The 20,615-nt window shown below is 39.2% G+C and overlaps 1 protein-coding gene across 2 annotated transcripts in view; it reads right to left on the reverse strand.

Moving 5' to 3' along the window:
- PLCB1 (phospholipase C beta 1) overlaps window positions 1–20,615 on the reverse strand; it is a 667,363-nt gene that overhangs the window by 179,784 nt on the left and 466,964 nt on the right. The window lies entirely within an intron of this gene.

Below are 20,615 nucleotides of genomic sequence, written 5' to 3' on the forward strand. Positions count from 1 at the left end.
AAAGCAATTAAAACAAAACCTATGGCAAGAATGACAAATTAATGTTAACTTTAGTGTTGATTCTAATGCCTTCTGAGCACTTGTGTTGAGAAAGATTCTGAGCCACGCTTGTGATTAATTTTGATGTCTGTCATAGGTGAAAACAGAAAAGTGGAGGTATACAAGCTATATATTTGATATTCTCAAATAAGGGCATTATAATTAAGGTCAACTTATACTTGGCAACATACCAAAGAACACGTGTTGAAGTTTTATTTAATTCATTAATGAGGAAACCAAGAAGATAAGGCTATTTCAAAGGAGGCTTGAGACACTGATACATACATATGTGCGTGTGTCAGCAACCCCTCAAAACAAAAAAAACCCAAAACCTATAAAAATATTGCTAAATTGAATATAAATCTGGTTAATGTCCTATGGGTCACTTAAACATAATCTTTGGGTTATCTTCTCTACCTTTATTAGTTAATGGGAGTCAAAGAGTTTAACACAATTTTTAGCATAGATTAGAATCAGTTAAAAAAAAACAGGAGTTAGGTGAATCAGTGTTTGTGAGGATTATTTATAATTAATTATATTAAATAATTTAAAAATCTCCAGTGAAGGAATTTACCTAACCTTGAACAAGAACAATGAATGAGTTTGGAGGGCAGTTCAGAGTATGATTGCAGACTGAAGGAGAGCAGACACCAGCGAGCAGCTTTTCAACCACAGAGCTTTGCCTTGCTAACTAAAGGAGCAATTGCATAAGACTTTTGAGGCATCAAACGACTAGGCAGAGATATGTCAAAGTCAAGAAAAGCCGATGAAAAAGTACAGATAAGGTACAGTAGATTTGTAAGTTGCAAAGTGTCAGTAAAGGGGGTCAGGAGTTCAGCTGAAAAAAATGCAGATGTTTGGCAAATGAATTAGCCTAAAAACAGCTGGAATATTGCTGGTGCTATTCACTTGAATGCATCAGTCTTTTTCCATCAGCTTTGCACGGTGTTTGCAAAAGTGCTTACAATTTTTTTTCTGGTCCATTGAGGAGCATAGAAGAACGGAAATCTTTGAGAATTGAGATAGGATAAGCATTGCTTTTCTAAACAAATTAGTAACAGCACAAGAAATCCAGCTTCCATTCCTGCAAATAATAACTGATCAAGAACAAATTCCTCAACCATAGGATGAATAAATTATATGGGCTCTTAAGTCTCTTCTAGCTGTAGAATTCTATGAATTCAAGTGGTTTAATACAAAAGGATGATTACTAGCTAAATTAAAACAAAATGTCCCATAGTAAAATGAGATTATGAGACATCAAACCACAATTAAAACCAACGCTACAATTTTCTGGAATAAAATCAACAAGAAGAGAAGTTAAGTTCAGAAGGATAAGGCCAGCTGACAAACGCTAAAAATAAAGCCGCTTACATATTTTCTTAATAAAAGATTGGTATGCTTCCAATTGGACATGTCACTCATAATGGAACCTAAAGATCTTTATTAGCATATATGTTGTTTGAACCACTTAGAGCAAAAGTGAAAAGATCTGAGTTCAATGGGGAGGAACAATCTTCAAAGAGATATAAGAGGAAAGTGGCATGATAAAATGATGGTCCCCAATGGCCATTTATATGTCTCCTCATCCTTCAGAAATATTTTTGCTGCAGAGAAACTCTCAAATGTCACACAGCTTTGCAAAAATGCCATGGTCAGCAACAGTACCTCGGCTTCCTTTTGCTTCTCCCCTTCCCTGGGGTGGATAATGACTGAGGCTCCACTGGGGGCCTCCTGAACATGTCAGGAAGATAGAAATTTGAACTTCTGCTGTGACAAAACGATACCTTCCAGGGATGTTTTAAAACTGTGCAGCGTATCCAGTGACACTCAACTGGATGTATTTCATGCTTTCAAGTGCATGCAAAGGCCCACGAATATATCACTGAGGTACAAGCTACTCCAATGCCTTCTCTAAACCTGAGGCCATCCCATGGGCCTTGGGAACAATTAAGAATGAGGAAGATCTGTGACCAGAAAAAGGAGCTCTGGAGAATAGAACAGGAGAATGGGAAGAGATTTGTGAACTGGTTCTCTCATCCTTTCAGCTCCTGATCCCTTGGTCTATTGACTTCTAGAAACCTACTCCAACAGGACTTTCCAGCTTGACTCTTCTGTTCCAGGCATCTGAGAAGAGATGTTTCAGCTCGAGTCTCTCCATGAAGAACAAGATATCTTGAACTTACCCTGGAGCTAGGGAACTCCTTTTTGGTGGTGATTAATGAATATATTTTTAGTGAGGGCCCAACTCCATGTGCCAGGGATAGAGAATAACCAAGGATTTGTCCATTCGAGTCCTGACCTTCAAGGACTTGAAAAACTACTGTGTAATATCCCTCTTTGATGTCTTTTGACGTGCAGTTCAGGTTTCTATTTATTTAGTGTAGTTTTTTAATGCACATGTAGCTGAAGAGTTTGGAGTCAGAGCAAGGTGCCCACTTAGCAGATAAACAAACTAACTTCATGTTGGCCACAAAGAAGCCCTCTGGCTTCTTAAGGATGTAAATTTCAGGAATCCTCAGAGAGGATCCACTCATTTTGTTCCAGTTCTGCTCCAGTTTCTCTTTCACTTTTCTGCTGCCCACATCTTGCAGAACATGGAGGAAAATCAGCCAATTTTGATTGCTGATGGGCTGAATTTAGAAGGAAGGAGAAGGGAGGGGCTGAGTGTGGCCAGTGGATGGAGCAGCCAAGGTACAGTTAAAAAACCCCCATCTGATTTGCTCTTGATGCACAGATACTGCTGCAGGAGATGACTACAGGGAAACAGCCTGGTCTGGAAGCAACTGGCAAGGGTTGTTTTCTAAATTTAGATCTATTTCTATAGCTGCTGTCCAGAACTGCTTCTGCTATGATAGCTAGTAGAAACAAGCTCCCTCATTTCCCCTCGATTAGAAGCAAATGCTTCCAAACCTTTTAGTTGATGCTTTTGGTATTTACTTCTATATCTCAAAATAATATGCTTGTATGACTATTTTTTGACTTCCCACCATGGGAGATGAAGATATTGCTCTTTCTTCTTTCTACCCCACAGTACATAAACACATTCTTCCCAGCCTTCTGAGACAGCTATATTACAATTTAGTTAGATGTGTAATCAGTGCTTATTTTATCATCACTACATATTCTGTTCAGGGCTGAGTCATACAGTAAAACAATGATTATTTTTCTTTTAATGCACAATTTTTAAGTTTCCCTGTAGTTAATATGTCTTGTTTTGTCATTTGCTTCATTTCTTTGCACATATCTCTAATCCAACTTCAAACTCGCCACAAGTTATCCAAACCTCTTTGCAATATGTTCAAACACAATAAATGTTTTCCAGTTTCATTTTCTTGAGGGTCTTTCCTGGAGTCTTATGACCTGCTCCAATCTAGATTGATCAATTTCCATTTCTTTTACTTCTCTTCTTTGTTAAATCTCTTTTATTTCTGTATACCAGGTCTTCCTCTTTCATGGTTAGCTTTTTCATTTTAGTCAGAGAATGTTTTTCAGTAGCTTCCTGAGGAAGTGTTCATGAGTGTTCAATTTTTTGAACCTTGCATATGTAAAATTGGCTTCACGACACTTGCATACTTGATTGCTAGTTTAGCTGCCTATAATATTCTAGGTTGGAAAAATTATTCTTTTAGATTTTTGTGGGAAAATTTGCTTCATTGTCTTTTAGCTTCTAGTGTGGTTGTTAAGAGGTTTGAAGACTTACCGATTTGTCATCCTAAAAACTGATATGTGGCCTGTTTCTTTTTGTTTGTTTTATCTTTTTGGAAATTTCTAGCATCTTATTCAGTTTCAGTTTTTTGAACTTTCACAATGATGTGCTTTGGTATAGGCTTATCTTTATCCCCTGTGCTGGGTACTCTTTGACTCCTTTCAGTCTGAAAGGTATGATCCTTCTGTTTGGGAAAACTTTCATGGATTATCCTTTTGATAATTTCCTCTGTTTTCTATTTCTGAAATATGATTTGGCAAAATTTTACATTTTTATACATTCTCTCTCCAATTTTTCATGTAACTTTTTTGCTCTACTTTCTGGGAGATTTCCTCAACTTTATTTCCAACTCTTCTTTGAGGCTTTTGTTTCTGCTGCCTTCTTTTTAATGTCTAAGAACGAGTTTTTGTTCTCTGATATTTCTTTTTAAAATACCATTCTGTTCCTTTTTCAGCAGTACAATATGTTCTGTTATCTTTCTACGGAGATATTATTATATCAATTACATTACTTTTAATATTAATAAAATTAATATTAATTATTAATGATAATTACTATATTAATGATATATGTATATGATAACTCTTCTTCTCACTGCACTGTTTTCGCCAAGGTTACCTTTTTTACTGCTTATTTCTACTTTTTCAAGAAGTTTTCCTCATACATCTAGTAATTTTTAATTGTCTGTTCACATTTCAAACTGGGGGACTAAAGAGCTGATTGGATTTTGAAACGTATCTGGTAGTCTTGAAAAGTATGAGTTCATAAGGCATCATTGTAGAGGGCTCAGTCTTTGTCTCTTTGGAGTAACCCCTAATAGCAATACTGTTAGTTCATTCTTCTCGGGCTGATCAGAGTCCTGAGAGAAGATCTGTTTAATCACTTGCAGGAGAGTAAAGCCCTGGATGCCAGCATTCTAAAGCCAAATGGTGGAAGAATGCTGGAGGTCTCAGCACTCAGTATGTTTTTGATCACTTTATCTCCTTGTTTTAAAGTGGCAGCCCTCCCTTCACCTGGGCCTGTGTCAACCTCAGTCTTCTCCCAGGTGGGAGTTCTGACTATTCCACAAACAACTGTTAACCAATCCTCCTTATTTTAGGGCTTACCCCAACCCGACTTCCAGAGGACCCTAGCGCCATCAATTTCTGAGTCCTGTAAGGTTTTTTATAGAATAACTCAGGTTCATTCCCAGATTTTCACGTGGCTGATCTATGACCAATTTTCTCAGATTTGTTATAGCTGTAAACATATAGCCAGTGCCAAAATCATATAATTGCTATCTCTCATCCTATCATCCCCACTCTTGCCAGATTATGCCTTTAAAAAATATCTCTTTTAATGCACTTTCAGTGTGGCTTCACAAAGAGTTTAATTAGATGAATATGTTCAGCTCACCATATTTGTCCTGAAGTTCCATGATTTTTCCAGTGCACCACACTGCAGATATTTTTGTTCTGTTTTAAGAGTCAGATGTTGCATGCTTTATCCTTTGATCCTTATATTTTTAGGTAAAATTAAATCAGAAGGGAGGAACCAAAGGTTTTCTGTCATGGATCTGCTTTGCCTGGTCAGGGACTTATCATGGGGTTCCCTGGTTTTCTTTTACATCTTTCTAATGGAAAGTATGCAGTGATTAACATCTCACCACAGATGACACTCTATGGATAATTGTCTGTCAGGCTTTCCTCGCTACATCTTTTCCCAGGTAGAGTGTGGTCAGAGTCACAGAGGCAGCCTGTGCTCTCAGTGCTTTTCAGGTGGGAAGGTACGTGAACCTGTTGGCTTCTTCTGCCAACCTCACAGGCTGCTTGAGTGGAACAGGTATGGCAGTGTGTGTAAGGAGTTGTCAGTGCTCCAAATTTCTAGGGGAATCATGACTGAGTCATGTGACCTTTTATTTTATAAGTGCTGGGGAGTTGTCTAACTCTCCTCACGGCGGTCATGGGATGTGTCCCTCATGGCCTCATTCAATCAGCAGAAAATACATCCAGAATTGTAACTGTATTTCCCAAGTCTCTCATGTGAAGTTACAATTTGAGTTCAAAGCACTGCTGGAAAAATTAGACCATTAAATCCAAAAAAAATTAAGGAGACTTCTGGAACTAAATTTTAAAGCAGCTGAAATAAATTGTGTATTGAATCCTGTCATAGTTGGCAGTACTTAACAGATGAGATATTTCCTCCCTTTTATTCTTCCCAAGTCTCTCTCACTCTCCTCCAATATAGGCAGCAACAAAGCATTCTAGCTTTGCCTCAGAGAAGGTAAGGATGGCCGAGAAGGAAGAACTGCATGGTTTTGAGGGAAGTTTTCTACCAAGCCTTCCTTGTCCCCAGGTCTAGGGGAAGTGCCAGACAAGTCTGATGTTCTGAAGAGAGAAGCCTGTGGCTCCTTTCCTGGGAGATGCTCCAGAAAGCTGCGAACCTTGGCGTTCCCCAGTGGCCAGAAACAGCAGGAGCAGAAGTGTCTGCAGGGTCTAAATAGATGGACCTGTGCCTGAGCCTTAGAGAGGTCCCTCTTGGTCCACCCGTGATTAGCAAGCATGTAGCTGAACCCACTGTCCTTAAAATGATGATCAATGCCTAAGACCAGAAAGGAACAAGGCTGTATCGGGACTACCAGCTTGAACAGATGACCAAAGCCCAGAGTCTTCCTCTGATGACCAAGTACTAGGTAAGGATCTTAGCACTTAGACACCACCCTAGGTTATTTCAATATAGAAATTAAGATAGAAGAAAAAAACATTTATTTTGAGTGCACTGAGAGTGACCTCAAATGTCACTATAACACGAAGCCTTCCCAAACCTTCCCCAACCACCCTATAGAAATAGCAATTCCTCCTGCTGGCACTTCTATCTCATACACTACTTAATATTCTCCATGGCATTTATCACCATCTGTCATTCTCTATATAGACTGGCTTGTTAGTTTTGGTCTCCTCCTACAAGATTGTAAGTTTCATGAGGACAGAGGGTCTTAGGCTGGGTTTCCCTTGAATCAGACTCTGAGACCAGGATTTGGGTATTTGTTTATTTAGGGGGTGGTCTCTTGGAAACAGTGGTGGGAGCGTGGGGAAGGCAGTCCATAATGGTGAATTATCAAACTAATCGCCACTGTAGGCAACTGGAATTGGAATGGGATTACCCTTGGGGAACCACTGGGAAATGAGGAAGAACATGTACTTGCAGGTTGTCCCATCTAAAGGGAGAGGAAACCGGGGTATTTATACACCAAATCCCATCAGTCAGTGGCTGATTGCTTCCAGGGGTATTAATTCCCAGTACTTCTGTCCACTACACCCTTGGGAAGAGAGGCCTCCAGGTGCCAAAGAAAGTTTTCAGCAAAGAGATGCAGGTACTCAGTGGGAAGTCTAGCCACTAGACAGGGCTTTTGTCAGTTCACTGCTGATCCTTAGAACCTGGACAGTGACTGACACATAAATGCTTAATAAATATCAGTTGAAAGAATGACTGTTAGGTTCCACGAATATTAACGTTTATGTATTAATACATAAGGCAGCCCTGGTGGTCTAGTTGTTAAGATTCACTGCCACCAGGGTTCATTTCCCACTCAGGGAACCACACCCCGTGTCTGTCAGTTGTCATACTGTGGTGGCTGCACATTGCTGTGATGCTGAAAGCCCTGCCACCAGTATTTCAGATACCAGCAGGGTCACCCATGATGGACAGGTTTCAGCGGAGCTTCCAGACTGAAGAGTAGAAAGAGGGACCTGGCTGCCCAGTTCTGAAAAAATTGGCCATGAAAACCCTGTGAATAACAGTGGATTGTTGTCTGATAGAGTGCCAGAAGGTGAAAGGATGGTGCAAAAAGACTGGGCAGGATTCCACTCTGCTGGATACAGGGTTGCTAGGAGTTGGAATCCATTGGAAGGCACTAACAACAAATTAATACATATCGTGAGTAGTTTTGTGTATTATCTTGGCAACTAAACACCTCAAACTAATTTGTATCATAGGGAACTAAAAATGGCAATTCTTAGTTCAGCTGTAAATGACACCGCAAAGGAAGGATTAAGAGAAAAACATCAAAGAAACACAATGATAGCTTAGAGACCAGACCCCAGGGGCTTGGCCTGGCTTTAACTGATGGTACCATGATGGTAAACAAGTGTGCTTAAGAACCACAGGGAAAGCCTGGAGAGCTGAGTCCCAACCAAGAATCCTGGAGAGATTGAAAGTTTTATCTTTACTCCCTCCCTCTGCCTAGCCCAAGGCAGAAGTGCTAATCAAATGGCTAAAGCCACTAAAATAGACCAGAGGAAGGGGACACAGATAATTCAGAATAGGGCAAATCAATACTTAAACAATAGAAGAGTTGATTGTACTTCATTACATTGCAGAGGGCAAGTTAACTGCCCTGTCATACCCTCTCCTCTTCTTTGCTCAGCCCTGGTAGAATTTCTTTTTAAATTCACAAGTAAGACATTTATTTGAAACAAATCCATAGGTCCTCCTCTTCGACCCACAAGCTTACGAAAGTAACTTTCGATAAGGTCAGGTGACACAAGCCTATGCTTGTCATTGCACTGAAACTTCTGAGCTTGGTGGCGAGTCCTCAGCACTACACCTTCTCATGATACTTTACAGGATCTCTGTGACCAGGGGAGGAAAAAAGTACAGTGGGAATGGTCGAAAGGTAATCTCTAAATAGAATTCATGCCACATTACTAAGGTGGCCTGAAAGTCCCCCAGGGCAGGCTCTTCCCTGTTCAGGACATGTTTTTGACTAGGACGGTTACCTTGGAAATGACCCCATCCTGACATCAAAGCACCACCGTGGAACTGCTCCTGAGCTAGCCCTAAAAACAGATGGAAGGCAGCAGCAACGAAGTGCTAAAGGAAAAAAATAATGCTGTGGAGGTTCAAGGGAAGAAAATGTGGCTGGCTGTGTTTACAAACAGTACTTTTAAAAAAATAATGGATTCTGGCTTGAAAGGAAATGTGTTGTATAAGTGCAAGCAGGAGAGGAAAAGAAGAAAGAGAGAGAGCCAGGCTTTGAAGAGCTCCATGAATTTAATCTATCTTAAGTCTATGATTTAACAGACCTTCATAAACTGTTGACTCTATGCAAATACTAACTCATTTCATCCTCATAATAACTCTTTATAGCTGCTTTTATGCCTATTTTATAGATGAGAAATCCAAGGCAAGTAGCTGGCCCGAAGTCACAGAGCTCCTAAGTAGATAAGCTGGGATTTGAACCCAGGAAGTCAGGCTTTGTGTTCCGTGCCATTAACCACTATGCTATGCTGCTGTAGAAGACATCACACATAATCTAGTATCAGGAAAAGGTTGATAATAATAATAATAGTAGGAGGAGGAGGTGCCATTACTTGAGCACTGACCATGTGCCAGGCACAGAAATCCTACAAGAGAGGTACTTTTTTAATTCTCATTTCCAGGTGAACAGGGACTTAGAGAGGTAAGCAACTTGTGTGAGGTCACAAGGGACTTAGTGTGCAAGCTGGATCTGGAGCCTATGGAGGAGCAATGGAAAGACAGATGGTGGTGAGTGCAATTGATGATATTTATCCAAGTAACTTTCCCAGCACTTGCCTGGATGAGGCGCATGGATGATGAAAAGGAGATCTTGCCTCCTGGCAGTTGGCTTCAATCTGAGCACCCTGGATTAGTCCTAAAAATAGCCCTGAATGTGACCGAGGAAGAGTTTTTTCCCATGATTTACTTAGCTCTCTACAACGTGTTACTTAAATCTTTCTGTTAAAAGAAGCTGGGCTCAGGCAGGACAAATGATCCATCTGGCAGAGGCGTGAGGATTAGCTCTTTGATTTGGATTTGTCTATCAAGGTCTAAAATTCTCTTCCAGACTTAATTTACATTCTAATCTCTGCAAGTAATTTAAAGGCATCCACTAGCACTTTTATTCTCCAACACATGAGCCTAACTTTTAGGAAGAAAAATAAAATACAACAGAAAACTTGTTATGGCAATGTGAGGACAAGAGAAATGCTAAACAGAAGATGTGACATCATTTTGTGGGTTTTGCAAAAAATATGCAGGTTAGCTTAAAAAATAAAAATAGCCAAACACATGCAAATAACATCTTTCAAAGCCTGGAAACACAGAGAAATCTGTACAAATTCTGCCTTGCAAGACAGATGGCCTATAAATCCAGAGAGTCATCACACAGTTGAGATGGACAAATTGGACAAGATGCCTGCCAGCTAACATGGCCACCAGCCTCATTCTGTTGAGCCAAATGCCAATTAGGCAGGAGCTGGCCGCTCAAATGTTTGGATGTCACTTGGATTAGGTGATTGAGAATCCATTCATCATCATTCAATCCCCATTCTTAATGTTATGATACCAGAGTATGTTGGAATGCTACTGGTCCAATGGCTTAGCACCTCCTTAAGTCACTTCCAAGCATAGCACTGAGAAGCTATTTCCTTGGCTCATGTTTATTCCTGGTACTGTGACCCTAATGTGAGTTCTGCTAGACCAGCTCAGAGAAAGTAAGTGCAGATGGCTTCAGTATCCTGTGGCTCACCAAAATTGATTTGCCTGCTTGCAGAAATAATCTATTCAATGTTTCCTTTTCAATTATCTTTGCTTGGGCACAAACTTTCATAGGACGTTTGCCAACTAACTGTTCTTGTATAGTATACGAAATCTGCTGGTTTCTTCCTCTAGTTTATCAACTTATTTTTCAATCCTGGAGTCAAGTATGTTCTAAACATGATTTCATGCATTATTATTTTCTCTTAGGTTGAAAAGTGTCATGTATTCTTATTCCGTTTTGGTTGTAAAAGCTGTTTTATTAGCACAGCTAAGTACAAATACAAGTCCAAGATGTGTGACAATGCCCACTAAATGGCTACGTGCTCGTCTCAAAAGCCTTTGAAAATTAACCCCTCACTCAGCTCTCATGGCTTTCTGTGTCCCTGCAGTTTTCACTGTAGTAAGTTGCACTTGTTTATGTGGTTTGTGTGAAAGTTCTTAATAATAACACCTAACTTTGATTTAGCACTTTCCCTTCTTTGAAATACTCTCACATCTGCGAGTTTATTTACTGCTCACTGTTCTGTTTGGTAGGTAAGACAAAGTCTTATTATTTAACATGACAGATAAACAAACTTTGACCCAGCAAGACGAAAGTCCTTTTTAGTTGACATAGCTAGATAAGGACAGAATCCAGATAAGAACCCTGCTCTCTTGAACACAGGCTTGGAGTGTTTCCACTAGATTTGCGTAAATACTGATTTATCATTTAGAGTTCGAGGTTCTCAGAGGCTAGAAAACAAGTTTGTTGCATTTTATTATGCAACACGTGCAAGATTTATTATGCCCTGCCACATTGCTCTATCAGAGGAGACCCTTCACAATGGCTCCTGAGCATAATGCAAAGGAGGCAAAAATGTTCTAGATCCTTACCCAGAATGTCATGTTCCTTGGTCAAGCTGGACACTGGCTTGCTAAGGGCAAGGGGCATGATCTTCACTTCATTTATGTCTGTTTCAGTGTCTAGTGTAAAGGCAGGCCCAGAAGATGTGCTCATTAAAACTTTCTGGTGAACTACTTAGAACATGTTATCTTAGTGCCTTAAATTCTGCCTGTCCCTCATTCAGCTCTCTACTCTGCAGCACTCTCGAAGTACAGCTTGAGTCACTTTCTTCAAAAGCCTCCAATACCCTTCCTCACAGAGGAGGTTTTACTATACTGGGAGCCCCAAGAAGAGAAGAATGGTACCTTTCTTTCTTTTTTTTTTTTTTTAAGATTGGCACCTGAGCTAACATCTGTTACCAATCTGCTTTTTTTCTTCTTCTTCTTCTCCCCAAAGCTCCCCAGTACATAGTTGTATATTCTATTGTAGGTCCTTCTAGTTGTGCTATGTGAGATGCTGCCTCAGCATGGCTTGATGAGCGGTGCCATGTCCATGCATAGAATCCAAACTGGCAAAACTCTGTGCCTAGAATGGCCCCTTTCTATTTCTAGTTCAAGCGCGGACATAGGCAGTAAGGCTGAAAAGATGTGTGTTGACTAAATAAATGAACGAATGGGCCAAGGGTAGTATCTCGGCTTTCATGCCCTTTTAGCCTTCTCACTAATTCCTTCCCAAACTAATAAAATTACCTGACCATTCAAAGACTCAGTTTCTTCATTGTAAAATGGGGATAACAACACGGATTCAAAGATTCATTCTTGTATCTGTACAAGATAATTAGCAGGTAAAGAGTTCCGAGCAAATACTGACACAATAAATAAAAATTTCCTGTTCCTCCAAGCTTCTCTAGCACATAAAGGACACTCAGATTTGCTGGATGAATCAATGGAGGTGTATCACATTCTTGCTTTTATTATAGTTATTTGTATATATCATCTCCTCTCTGAATGACAGTCTCCTTGAGAGTGAAAACTTTATCTTGATTTCATTCCACTTCTTTGTAGCTCTTAAGTGAGGTGGGCAATACACATTTGCTAGATTAAAATATCCAAGAACTGCATCAGGTATGTTAGAATACAGAAGAGTTCAATGAGCACCAGGTACCTTGGAGGATCCCTCCTTTGACAGGTTGGAGATTCTTGTTACAACTGCATAGCTGGATGGAAAAATTCTTTTTATACTGTTGTGATCATGGTGAATATTGTTTTGTTGATAATGACATTGTAGCTGACAGTACTGGTGCCCCAGGAGATATGGTTGGGCTGGACTTCCATCTGCATCTCTTTGTCTGATGGCTTACTTTATGGAGAGCAGATGGAAGTGCCTGAGGATGAACAATTCCTAAGAGCATCCACAGTGACTGTGGTTGGGAAACTCAGGCGTGTGTTCTACACTGGCTTCTAGAGTTTGCCCCAAGACTGAGATGCAGTGATGCACACTGGTAACTTTCTTGATGACACAATCTTTATTGGCTGCCTTCCCTTCCTCATTCTCATTTCCTAAATTGCCCTACTAGAGCTATGTGGAATCGCCTCTCAAATAAACTCTTTGTGCTTGAATTCTTCTCCCAGAGTCAGCTTCTGGGAGAACCCAAACAAAGACAAATAGAAACATTAATAAGACTCATTTTGGCTCATTTTCTATGTGTAAGGTAGAGTGTTAGGTGTGAAGGTTGATTTTGCCAATCATCCTCGTTAAGCCTTCCTCTTAAAATAATACTATCCCTACTCTGTAGATAATTTTGCTTTTGCAACTGGAGTCTTATAGAGCAGAGTGGTTCAGAGTCAAGATAGAGCTCTAGAATCTCTATAATGAATAATGGAAATTATTGGTCATTGTCAGCTTCCTGACATTATTTCACCCATTGCCATTGCACATTTTTCAGCTTTTCTGTTAAGTGTTAGGGTAGACAGTCCACATCTCACCTCATCTGGCTTCCTTGTGGTCATTGTTTGTTTTCCGTGGAGTTGATTCTCTTCACATTTGATCTGTTTCCTTTCCACTTATTTGGTCTAAAGTTGACTATTAACAAAATTAGACTCTGGGTAATGCAGACGTTGTGGGCCAAATGCCTGTGGCTTCGTGGCCTTTTTCCAGCACAGTGCAACCTGCCAAGCTGTTCCTTTTGACTGAGCCATAGTCCCACCTGACCCCTACCCGGAAGGGAAAAGGGTAACACTCAGCGATTATCAACACTATGTTCTGATGAGACGTCTCACTTACGGGAAAAATAGACACTATCTGCCTTGTCCCACTAGTTTTCATGCAAAATGGCAAAGCATCTTGGGAAGGTATAGTCTGATGAGGGAAAGAAGTTTTAACAAAACTCAGCAGACTAGGGTGGATTGGACTACCAAGGTCACTTCCCTACCTCTTGGGACTGACAGTTGACTGTGTCTTTTACTGTTTATATTTTTCCTGACTGGCTGTTTTCTGAACAAAGGCTGTTTCAGCTGTGAATGGACATGGTTGTGACATTCTGGCTGGAACCATGCTTCTGAGCAGACACTGAGGTCACTTAAGGCTGGAGGAGAAAAATCCAGGATTCCTGGGCCAGGCATTTGCCTCTGCTCAGGCCCAATTTCTGCCTCCTGGGAAAGGAGGAAACGCAGTCAAGGAAGGGAAATCAGATGGAAGTTACCAAGACAACAAATGAACAATGGACTCATAATGGCTATCGTGAAAAGAATTTTTTTTTTCATTTTAGCCAATCTCAAATATTTCAGAAAAGTCTATGGACATATGAAACAACACAGAGGTAAGAGAAGCTTGGAATATACTCACAGATGATAATGTCATTCTTCCGTGACCTTCTACAGAGGGTAGAAAGTCAATAGGTGGAATTTAAATGAGATCTTAATCAATAAAATACGAGAGTGGCTTTTTGGCAGCTTTCTCAGTGCAGTAACTTAATTAAGGCATGAAAAGAATTGGCTACATCATATAGTTTTCATCCGTTTTTCTTTGTCTTTTGGGAGAAAATCTATCTTGTTTAAGTTGATTTTGTTCATTCATTTCAGTCCTTTTGTTCCTTATATTGCTACACAAGTAATCTATATAAACATATTTAAATGGATGCCATCTTAATTGTGAGGCAGATCTTTGAACCAGTCAATATTTCCTCCAGAAGAGTGGTTTTTAAATTGAGCATCCTGAATCTCCTGAGGTTTTGGCAGAAGTGCCTGCAGAGAATGGCATGGGGCAGGAGAGGAAGCAGGAGTAGGGCAGCCGTCACAGCTACACTCCAGGCTCACCTCTATTCAACCAAAATACTGTCATGCACAACATAATGACGTTTTGATCAACGATGGACCACATAAATGATGGTGGTCCCATAAGATTAGTACCGAATAGCCCAGGTGTGTAGTAGGCTATACCATCTAGGTTTGTGTAAGTACACTCCATGATGTTCGCGCAATGAACAAATTGCCTAACAGTGCATTTCTCAGAACGTATCCTCATTGTTAAGTGATGCATGACTGTAATCCTTTTAAAGGTTTTTCGCATACATTGACCTTTCTTGTGAGACTTTGTTAGAAGAAACAAACACGAATGAAAGGATGTTATGTCAAGGACAAGTCTGAAAACCACTGCTATGGATGCCAACTGATAACTTGTAAAGAGCTGGCATTGCATCTCTTTTCTCAGCAAGTCCTGATGGAGGGTCCCAAGTGGGAGTCTGGAGTCGTAGGGAGGACTCTGCACTGGGACAGAGAAAATATGGTGATAGTCTCAACATTCTCACTTCTTTAGCTGCCTCTTCTATGACCTGAGAGTTTGGGATAAATGGCTAAGTCCCTTGTAGACAGGAGATCCCAGGATTTGAGGCCACTGACCAGGGTTTCATGAATGGTAACAACTAAGACAGTTATGTGACAGGTTGGAAGGAATGAGCTGGTGGCGCAGGCCCTTTCCATTTTATTTTTTCTCAGTGTTCAGCTACTCTGCCCTTACCAGTATTTCACTTTTGATTCTGTTAGGCCTGTTTACAGAAAAGTGTCTCAGTTTGAGTTGTTCCAAAAGCAGGTTTTGAGACAAAGATTTGAGTGCAAGTAGCTTATTTGGGAGGTAACCCCAGGAAATAATAGGAGGGCAGTGGAGAAATGAGAGGAGGTGGAAAAGCAGCTAATAAAGGGAATGTTATCAAGCAGTGTACAGTTGTGGGCAACTAGGACTCAATCTCACTGGGGAACTCAAGGAAAAAGTAGAGAACGCACATCGAAACTGTCCCACACATGGGGCAAGGAAGATGACGTATTTGGCCTCCAACTACTCCTGGGACTATGAGGTCCTGGACACTTGTAGGTTGGCTGTGGTTGAGCTGAGAGAAAGTTCTGGAGAGTTGCAGGGAGTGCTGTTACTGTTTTGGAACAGTGAGTGCCAGGGTGTATGAGAAGAGCACCCATGTCTGCTGCACCCATGTCATCCCATTTTACAGATGGGGAACCTGGAGTTCAAGCAAGTCAAGTCACTTGCCTGAGGTTAACTGGCTTAACCATAACACTAAGCCAGCCTTTTTCTTTAATTATGGCATGTTTGATCTCTCAAAGCTGAACAAAAGACATTAATAAAAGTAATCATTATTCCTGATAACTTCCACCTAATAAAGAGCAATGGTGCTGGGAAAAATAATGATTTTTAAAGATCTACTAGGAAAATTAAGTGAAGAAGTAAATAGTAAGATTCCAGTATAAATCTTTACATTTTTAACTGTAATTATAATTCCATTTTAATAAAAATATATATAAAAGAATGATTGAGTCAGAAATGAATGTTTGTGTACAGATACGACTTGCCATATTTTTTTCAGGTTTCATCATCAAATGATTCTAACTTATTCTTAATTACAGTAAGTTAAACAAGCCTGTTAGCCAAGAGACAGCAATGTTCAGGAATGCCTCTCCCCAGTGCTCTGAATCTCACTTCCAGACCCATTAATAGTTCGAAATAATTTGGTGTAAATGCCAATTATCACTTTTCATTAGTTCAGGTCAACAAAGGGTTAATGGGTGACAATTAATATATGCAACCTTCTTACCATGAGCAACTTATGTAATTCTCCCAGCAATTCTTGCAGGGAACTTTTTCAAAGATGAGAAAACTAGAGGGTGAGACTGGTCAAAGAGGTTAAATGACTTCCTAAATAAGGCAAACAGTAGTGATGAATTACTGCTTTCTGACCCAGTTTTCGTGGGATCTGCTGTTTTTATCTGCCCAGTCACCATTCCTCCTTCTTCTAGGTATCACGCTCCAACTGAATTTCAGGAAACCACCTCTCTCCCACTGTCAGTCCATGTGGTTTACGTAGTTGACTCCTCATTGGCTGTAGGGAGAGTCATGTGACCTATGTCTGTCCAATTATTTCATCCCATCCTCTGGGCTACAGTGATCCTACTTCAGGGGTGACCTTGGGTGACTTAAGCCTGGCTCAGGTTTCTGGGACCTTTGAAGGAACTATGAGTAAAAAGAATTTCTGTATACTGAGATTGGTAGACCTGGAACTGCCGGTGGCTTTCTTGTCCCTTCAGGAGAGTCTGCCCAAGAATGACAGCCAGTAGAGAAAATGATGGGAGATGAAGGCACACAGTTCTTTGACATTGTTTGAGCCCATGGATGTAGTCATGCCTGAAGTCATTAACACCCTGACTTTTTGCTTATATGCCCCAGGAAATTCCTTTCTGTGCTTCGGTTTGAGTTAGGTTTCCATCATTTCTCAACTGAAGGAGTTCCACCTAACACTACAGGTTGCAGGATTCCCGAGTCCACTGCTCTCTCTAGACACTCTGGGTGCTTTTTGCTGTTAACTATAATGATGCAATATAGTTCATTTGTATCAGCATTTTAAAATAAAACAATATTGAAAATACAGTAGGGTTATTTCTGCTGATGCTTAATTATTAGCTTACACCTATTTGATGCAAAAATGCTTGCAATACTCGAACTTCTATTTGCTTTGCTGAAAACCAAATTGCTTTGCTATTACTCATTTTGAGTTCATTTCAATTTTTAAACTATTAACTCGCTAAGTACTGATCAAAGACTATAAGACATTATATAGTTTCATTTTAATGATTTAATTGCAATAAAGTGGGGAAGCTTTGGCATAGAACACCTGATAAAAATTTAAGAGGAAGAACTGATGATAAAAAAAGGAATGTAGGGGTCAGCCTGGTGGTGTAGTGGTTTAGTTAATATGCTCCACTTCGGTGGCCCTTGGTTCCTGGGTTGGGATCCTGGGCATGGAACTACACACCAGTCAACAAGCCGTGCTGTAGTGGCATCCCACAAACAAAATAGAGGAAGATGGCACAGATGTTAGCTGAGGACCAATCTTCCTCACCAAAAAAGAAGAAGAAGAAGAAAAGGAATGCTGCTCAAAACATCTGCTAATATTAAAATCTACTATATTAATTCAATTGTTTAACAAATACTCATGAACACCTGCTCTTCACAGAAGAATAAAAGTATGAACCAACTCTACTGTTTTCTTTTGGTTTGGCAATTTATTTAAGCAAAATTAGGCCTTCATTTATAGACATATCAGTTGAATCTAGAGGTCTACATTCTGTTACTAAAGACATCAATATAACTTTTATTTTTCATGCTGATTTTACACACTGCCTTTCTTCTAAAGAGTTTAAATGATAAAAAATAACTCTATTCAGGAGACATTAGTCTTCAAACTCTGACATTCATGACCCTTTTATTTGGAAGAGGCAGGGGTCATTGTGTATTCCTGTGTTAGGCATATTTAGGTCTACAGTGCAAATAACATGGCAAGGAGAAAGCATTTGCTGACCTGGGGCCATGACATTCTTCAATGCTTGGTTTTAAATTGTAAAAATAAACCAAACTCCCTCGAGAATAGTATCTTCTGCAATAAGCTTCAAACTCTTTCTTTGTGGAACCCAGACATGTGAACATTTGTCTTATACTACACAGAAACCCTCTGATTATTTATAAGCAATACATACCACTCCAGAAACAGAAATTTCAGCTTGGAAATGTGGTCAACATGCTAATGACAGCAGGCCCGCAAAGCATCAGAGGCCATCATCCCTTCTGGATTTTCATTTCACACATTCATGTGTTGTACTTTTAGTCAGTTAATCTATGATCAGCTTTAACATTTAAGTTTCTGATCATACTGAAAAATGTTCATATAATTTTAGATTCTCTTTAATGTAAAAATTATATAAAATGCATATAAAAACTAAACATTAGCATATGTCAACTTTGTGAATTAACACCTACTTTAAAATACAAATTTTTTGATATCAGAGAGTATACGTATATTTACGTTATTATATATGTACATTATGTATGTTTCTTATTCCTAACATTTTATAACAAATATAGGCAATATGGAAGTGTCTTTCTCAGACAAATGAGACTGAGTTTGTGGGTTAATTTGATTAATGCTTGGGGAAATTTGAGGAACTAGTCAAAATGAAAACAGCAGCAGAAAAATATTATAATGTAATATTAAACTTCTCTACTTATTTTCTTATGTGTTTATTGATCAAAATGTATTAACCAGTTGACTGAAAGTTAAAAACTCTGCTTTCTCAAAGAGCATCTTGGTATGAGATCTTAGGTAAGTCGTTTGACCCCAAAGTCTTGGTTTGCTTTTTTTGCAAAACAAAAACATACATTTTGAAAGTCATATAAAATGAGTTAATTTCCTTGCATATCACTCGCCATATTGAGATCAAATAGTACTTTCTTAAATTGTACTTTGTTGGATTTTACTTGTAGTTATCTATTAAATAAAGAAGACAGAAAAAGGAGCTCCTGAAAAGATCTTAAAAATGTTATGAACAGCAAAATCAAATTAAAAAATTGATTTTCACTTTTCGAAAAATATTTCAAACTCTTAGTTACTGAAGAATTGAGGTCTAACCCAACAGTTTCTTAGTGTTTCAAATAAAGATTTCAAAACCGTTATCCTTTTGACTATGAAATAACAGCTAACACAATAAAACAATCTTCTTTATTCTTCTCTGTTCACATAAACAGAGCCAAAGCAGCAAACAAAATGATTCAGTGTGAAACATCTCAAGTTCATTTTCTTACTGGAGTTTTGGGTTAAGAAGTGAATTCTGTGATTTAAAAAAACTCACATCAAGGCCGACATGGAAGCTTCATGAGCAGTATCACATTAAATTATAGAAAAATAAATAAAGTGGCTATTTTAAATACACCTGAACTTTGTGTGCGTGTTGTGATTATGGAATTCATACCTAGTGCATCTATAAGACGGCACTGAGTACTCTTGCCGACAGTAAGAGACATCATCTTAATTTCCATTGGACTCAAAATTGGTTCTTGCAGGACTATAGAGTTAGACAGTAACCTGTCATGATTTTAACCTTTGTATCCTCTACTTAGTTCAAGTCATCAGAGTATTGTGTATGAGGGCCTCACAGGCCAGCTGAAGCATGGGCCATGCGCTGTGTGTGTGAAGGGAGGAGGAAAGGGCAAAGTTTATGTTTTGAAGTGCCTCCTTGTTTTCACAAAAGTTTTTGTTTTCCTAGTGTCGTGGGCGGACTGATTTTAGAAGTCTTGTTATATTTGTTATAACACTGTGTTAGTTATTTTTGGTGAAGTTTGGATTTCAGAAGGGAACTGTCAAGCTCTCAGGTGAAACCTCCAAGGAGTTGTCCTCAGCTTAACGATAAGGAGAACTCCCATCTCTTGTGGCCCTAAGGAAGAAAGGGTGTCACACAAAGTAGGTTCGGGAGGGTGGCCTGGGAAGGCCAACACATACTCTTGGCCAATTGTTTCCTCTGACTGACCTCTTCCCCACTGCAACAATAAGAATGATGACAACCACAATGGTCGACCAAGAATACAAACAAAACTAAAATATATCACCTATAAATTCCTGACTAATAACATGTAGGATAAAATTAATTATAAGACATTACTTCTATTCTTAATAACTGCTTTCATTTTTCATTTAGGGGACCAGTTCCAAAATAAATACAATGGGTTAAAAGATTTTTTAATCAATTTTTATGATAATCATTCTTATTAATGACTCTAAATTTGTTAGAGCTGTTTCTATTACTTATAAATTGCCTGCATATTAAGATGCAATTTATTTCTTCTTAATACTTGGTTAATTGTGCATTATTTTCCTCCCTATGGAATATCCAAGCAATTCACAATAACATCAGTGATAACACACCACTTTTCTCAGTGAAGATATTTTAGTCCAGATGAGAATTGCTCTTAGTGGTAAAGTAACAGCTAAAGATCCTGTTCGGGGACAATGATGCCACATATAAGGGAAAACTCCTGGCAATTAAATCATCATGATCTTATTTTGGCAATTCATTTCTCCAGAATCAAAAATATAAATTTCTTAATAACTTCCAGGCAACTTAAAGCTGTCTTTCTGACATCAATTTCTAGGCTATTTTTTTCTACGCTGTTTTT

The sequence above is a fragment of the Equus asinus genome, chromosome 15 (assembly GCF_041296235.1).
Source record: "Equus asinus isolate D_3611 breed Donkey chromosome 15, EquAss-T2T_v2, whole genome shotgun sequence".
NCBI classification, from domain to species: Eukaryota; Metazoa; Chordata; class Mammalia; order Perissodactyla; family Equidae; genus Equus; species Equus asinus.